Source organism: Canis aureus, chromosome 1 (genome assembly GCF_053574225.1).
Source record: "Canis aureus isolate CA01 chromosome 1, VMU_Caureus_v.1.0, whole genome shotgun sequence".
Classification (NCBI taxonomy): Eukaryota; Metazoa; Chordata; class Mammalia; order Carnivora; family Canidae; genus Canis; species Canis aureus.
In genome coordinates this window covers 90,514,597-90,521,181 of record NC_135611.1, presented here as the reverse complement: position 1 = coordinate 90,521,181, position 6,585 = coordinate 90,514,597, and positions in this window count along the sequence as shown.

The following is a 6,585-nucleotide window of genomic DNA, read 5'->3' as shown; positions in this document are numbered from 1 at the left end:
CAGTGTCCTGGATGGAGCCCCATATCCAGCTCCCTGCTCAGTGGGGAGACTGATTCTCACTTTGCCTCTCTCCTCCTCCCCCAAATAAATAAATATAATCTTTAAAAATAAATAAGTAAATAATAAATTAAAACCCTGTGAACTCTAAGAAGTAGAATGAATCCCAAGGGGTGAACCCCACATCCACCACTTCCAGGTAGTTGTTCTTGAAAAACTTACTTCCTTGCTTCCCCATCTATAAAGGGGGACAGTAATACTACTGACCTCATATTATTGTTGAGGGATGAAATGAGTTAATCTTACATAGAAAAGTGACTTGTAAAAAAATTTTTTTTTAAAAAGAAAGGTGACTTGTACAGAGTAAGTACTTTATAAATGACTGCTTCTGAGTTGCACTTCCAACTATTTCTGGAAAGGATTGGATTCTGAGCAGCACTTTTTGTTTTTTTGTTTGTTTGAGAGAGAGAGAGAGAGAGAGCACGAGTGCAGGGGGGGAGGGGCAGAGGGAGAGAGAATCTCAAGCAGCATTGAGCCTGATATGAGGCTCAAACTCATGACTCCAAGATCATGACCTGAGCTAACTAAAATCAAGAGCCAGATGCAGGGACACCTGGGTGGCTCAGCGTTTGAGTGCCTGCCTTCAGCCCAGGGCGTGATCCTGGAGTCCTGGGATTGAGTCCCACATCAGGCTCCCCAGGGAGCCTGCTTCTCCCTCTGCCTATGTCTCTGCCTCTCTCTGTGTCTCTCGTGAATAAATAAATAAAATCTTTAAAAAAGAGAGAGAGAGAGAGAGAGAGAGAGAGATGCTTAACCAACCAAGCCACCCAGGTCGCCCCTGTTTCTAATAAATTAATTGGCATTTGGATTGGATCTAGACATATTTTAAACTAATTAATAATATCCAACAGATATTTTGAATTGCTAATTTGAATAAATCATGTTGGAATAACAAAGTTTTCTTTACAGGTATAAATACAAATTTTTGGAACATGTTTCTGACATACTTACAGGGTACTTTAGCAAATCAAATATTTCCTTTAATAGGCATTTAAGTATGCACTATGCCCAATTGCCAATTTTTAAAACTCTACATGTAATATCTTTAAGACTAAACCACAAGATACATGTTTCCTGAAGAATTAGTGTCTGCAGTGAACCTTGGATATGACTGTATTGCAGACAGGCAGACAGGCTGGTTCCCAGAGTGCTCCTGAACACAGGAACCTGCATTTAACAGGGCTTGCTGCAGGCATTTTCATTCGTTCATCAGCTTTGTTTTCCATACACTATTGCCCACTCAGGCAGCCGCAGATAACATGTGTCCCCGGCTGCTGGTGGCCTGAGCTGATGGACAACCCTTAGAGACGTCTTGGGGTCAGGATGAAGACCTGAGATAAATGCCAGCTGTAGGTGCTCAATAAAGGCTGGTTCTCCTCTCTCTCTGACATCTGCCTGTTTTTTAAAAAAAAGATATTTATTTAGAGCAAGAGAGTGCACTACAAGGGAGGGGCAGAGACAGAGGGAGAGAATCTCAAGCAGACTCCCCACTGAGCATGGAGCCCAGTTTGGGGCTCAATCCCAGGACCCTGAAATCATGACCTAAGCTAAAACCTAGAGTCAGACACTTAACTGAGCCACCCAGGTGCCCCCTGACTTCTCCCTTTCTAATCTCAAATGTAGGGAGTGAGACTTTTTCAAACTTTAAGTGAACAAACTACCTCCTATTTCCTCAAAGGGGACAGGCTGAGGGCATAGACACGGTGGCAGATTTATCTATAGAGTCCACAGCTAATTCTCTTAATGCTCAGCCTGTCTACCTGCAACTCATTCACTCTTTTCCCTCTTCCCTACTTTCCCCAGGTCGAATGCCTGCTACACTCGATCATCCCTTTGTGTACAAAATAGAAAAAGGCACCTCCCAAGACCGGGCCCTTTCTGGTCTAGCAGTCAGAAAAGAGCACTCACTGGTTACAGATTTGAGACCCTACTTGCCCTCCTGGCCAAGCCCTTTGGTGCAAGACACAAAATGCAAAGCCACCCACAGCAGGCAATGTCACCGGGGGCTCCCTGAAGGCAGAAGCCAACGAGGAAGGCTGGGGCTAGCTTGGGGAGCCAGAAGTCTGCAGGTGAGACAAAGCCCGTGTGGATCACCATAGTGGCCCCCGGTCCCAAGTCACTCTCACCAACCCTCCCTCCATAGAAGCCATCACACATCTGACTCCACCAGTTGGGTGGGGAGACAGAGGTTCTTTCTCCCCACTGAAGAACCTTCCACAGACTTTTGGAATCTTTCATTTCAATTACAGTAAAATGGCACCTGGGTGGCTCAGTTGGTTAAGCCACCCAGGCACTCGGCTAGTTAAGCCCACTTTGGCCTCCATGCTGAGTGTGGAACCTACTTGAAAAAAAAGAAGATGTTGCAGTGTAAGTGTGAGGTCACATTTAAAATAACCAAGCCATGACTCAAGTCTTCTGGAGGTATAATCTTTCTGCAACTGCGAAGTCCAGTGGCTTTGCTGGTGGGATATACAAAACACTTGACACAGCCTGATAACTCCCGCCAACTCTCAGAATCCAACCGGTAAATAAACTCCATTGCAATTTGAGGAAAACCGTGACCATTTTTATTGACCCTTCATGCTGAAATGGTAAAGTATATTGTGGGGACACTGAAGCACGTCACTGAACAGACCATCAGCAAGAGGCAAGATTGCCCCTTCTGAGCCTCCTCTGCCCTCTGAGATTAGAATTTGGGGAGGACGCACTCGGAAATGATTTTTTTCCAGTAATGACAACGTTCAGCACCGCATAAGAAATGAAATTGAAGCATTGATCTTCTTCTTCAAGTATAGGATAGCTTCAATATTAAAATTAACATATAAATTTAGCATCCATCTTATTTCCAACTCACCTCTGCTGAGCAAATGCGCATATAAAGAATGAATGACTGAAACAGAACGCCCTGAAATCCAGCCCATTTTTCAAGTCTATCGGATCAAATGCAGGCAGTGCCTGTTTTCTGGGCACCCAACAAATGTTCCCAGGGCGTCCCCCTTTCCATCGCCTCCCACCAACCTAGCCCTAGAACAGCTTGGGGACCTTGGAAGATGAGTCCCTAAAGAGCAGACTCCATAATACATGACTGCTCCACTGTATACCACCTCCTGTGGTCCAATTTCTTTCTGTAAATCTGTAAATTTTAAATGTTCTCAGGTTCTTAGAGGCCTTTCAGCTGGGGCATCTTGGTGGCTCAGTGGATGAGCATCTGCCTTTGGCTCAGGGTGTGATCCCAGGGTCCTGGGATCGAGTTCTGCACTGGGCTCCCTGTTTGGAGCCTGCTTCTCCCTCTGCCTGTGTCTCTGCCTCTCTCTCTCTGTGTCTCTCATGAATAAATAAATAAAATCTTAAAAAGAAGAAGAAGCCTCCCAGCTAACTGCAACAGCCTGGCCCCAGGGTTCAGGACCACTGCCCCCCTCTCCCTGGTACCTGTCACCTCTCCAGTTGCCATGTTATTAATTTTGACCACTGCCATGTACCTGGCTGAGAAATGCCTTGCTTCTCAAAACATCAGTGCAACTACTTTGGTTTTTCCCCTCATCAAGGGCATTGATATTTCATCTGTAAGAATCACCTGTTAGAATGGCTCTTATCAAAAAGAGAAGAGGTAAAAAAAAAAAAAAAAAAAAAAGAGAGAGGGAGAGAAGAGGTACTAGGTGCTGGCAAAAATGAGGAGAAAGGGGAGCCCCTTCTGGGGTGCCTGGGTGGCTCAGTCGTTGGTTAAGCATCTGCCTTCAGCTCAGGTTGTGACCTCAGGGTCCTGGGATCGAGCCCTACACCAGGATCCCTGCTCAGCAGGGAGTCTGCTTCTCCCTCTTCCTCTGCTCCTTCCCCTGGCTTACATGTGCTCTTAGTCTCTCTCTCTTGCTCACTCTCTCAGATAAATAAATAACATCTCTAAAAAATAAATCGTTTAAAAAGGAAGCCCATGTGCAATATTGGTGAGAATGCAAACTGGTGCAGACTCTCTGGAAAACAGTGTGGAGGCTCCTCAAAAAACTAGGAACGGAACTACACTGTGATCCAGCAATGGCACCTGTGGGTATATATCTAAAGAAAATGAAACTGATATCTCAAAGAGACCTCTCCACCCATGCTCACTGGAGCATTATGCACAATACACGGAAGCCAAGACACGGAAACAACCTAAGTGCCCATCAACAGACCAGGAGATAAAGCAAATGTTACATACTAAGTGAAATAAGCCAGTCACCAAAAGGCAAGTACTGTGTGGTCTCACTTACACATGGAATCTAAAAAAAAGCAAAAGTCACAAAAACACAGTAGAATCGTGGTTGCCAAGGGATGGAGGGTGAGGGGCATGGGGAGAGGTTGCTCCAAGGATACAAACTCATAGATGTAAGATGAGTAAGTTCTTGATATCCAACGTACAGCATGGTGGCTAGAGTTCACAGTACTATATTGTATGCTTGGAAGTCACTAAGAGAACAGATCTAACGGTTCTCACCACAAAACAAAAACAAAAACAACAAAAAAAATAATCCTGTGAGGTGATGGATAACTAACCTTACTTGTGGAAATCATTTTGCAATATATACACCTATCAAACCGTCACCTCATGCCCCTTAAACTTACACAATGTTATATGTCGATTATATCTTAGCAAAACTGGCGGGAAGAGGGAGGGAACTACTGATGTTTCTTAAAACTTAAAGTTCCAGGGGTGCCTGGGTGGCTCAGTGGTTGAGCATCTGCCTTCGGCTCAGGGCATGATCCTGGGGTCCTGGGATCGAGTCCCACATCAGATTCCCTGCTGGGAGCCTGCTTCTCCCTCTGCCTGTGTCTCTGCCTCTCTCTCTCCGTGTCTCTCATGAACGAATAAATAAAATCTTTAAAAACAAAACTTAAAGCTCCAACTCCAGGGCAAAACCTATTTCCAGGTGTCACTAGTAAACTTGGAATCACGGCATAACCTTAAGGGAAGGTTAAGGAGACTGGGAAGTCTCAGGAGCTCTAAGTGGCACTCCCCCTGAGAGAAAGGGCAGCGCATCTATGCCTCTATCTGGTGCTTTGGCAATCAGAAGTTTCCAAAAACGGGCACTTCTGATCTCAAGTGTGTACTTGATTCAAACATCAACATTGCCACTAAGGTTCCTTGAGCTGTACATCTAGGGCAGGTGCTCACACGTGGAAGATTACTCTCGCCACAGAAAAGGCCATGGGAGGGGATCCCTGGGTGGCTCGGCAGTTTAGCGCCTGCCTTCAGCCCAGGGCGTGATCCTGGAGTCCCGGGATCGAGTCCCACATCGGGATCCTACATGGAGCCTGCTTCTCCCTCTGCCTGTGTCTCTGCCTCTCTCTCTCTCTCTGGGTCTCTCATGAATGAATGAATAAATAAATAAATAAATAAATAAAATTTTTTTTAAAGAAAAGGACATGGAAATGGAGGGCATAGGGATTTCAACCTATCTCAGCTCCTTTACTTAGCATGGATATAAGAAGAAAATCCAAGGATGTGATGTCCTCAACTCTTAGTGAGTTGAAGAATCACCCGGGGAGGATGATAAACATGCAGGTGCTGAGGCTCTCCGAGATTCTGAACTCAACAAGCAGGGCCCACAAATCTCAACTAGAAATGGAAGTGCTGGGGGGCATGGATCACGCTTGGAGACCAGATGCTATAGACCTTGGCTGACCTGCCCACACTCACTTTGTGGGTGAACACAGCATTTAAGACTAGCAGGCGGCAGGTCCTCACTAGAAGGAGAGATGCCCTGGTTTAACGTGGATTAACTTTCCTCAAGGCTGGCTTGACCAGGCTGCAAGTGTCCTGCCGAGCACCCGTGATTTTGTCTGTGTGACAGATGGGAATTTAGCCAGGAGTTGGTTGATTTTTTCCTCTTTTATGTGAAATAGTAACTGAGGGCCTGTGGCCTACATGGCAGAGGAGGATTTTCTCCGAGTGTTGAGCTAGAATTGAAGGACGGCAGAGGAAGCAAAACTGACCTCTGGGAGCAGGGCAAAGGATCTTAACGGATTTCTCCCATCTGACTCCTGACCACACCTACCCCACCAAACTAAGCATTTCTGGCTTCAGGAGATTATATTGAGGATCAAACATACCTGCACTAGCCTGTGAATTCACTGCCTTACATATGCACAGTTCCTGTTGCTGCTGGCCATTGTCAAAAGGAGTCAAGGACTCTGGTGATCTGTGCGGGTGAAGTCATGCTGTGAAGACACTGTATCTTAAGGAGAGTGTTGCTCAATCCCGGTCATTGAACCTGAAGCTGAAGACAGATTTCGCACCACCATTGGCTCACGGGGAACCTGTTACCACCGTTGCTTGTTACATAAATGCAGATAAGCTTTTGAGGTGAACATACCCTGGGAAATATACTTGTGCCTAGGGAGGCCCAGACATTAGCTCATCACCACAACAGAAAATGTCCCAGACATGGGTCTTTAGGATCAGGGGTCGTATTCGTTTCTTCGTCACTTCCTTGCTTTCTTCCTTTACAGATAGGCTAATGCTTAAATACAATCCGAACAATAAATAGTATTAAC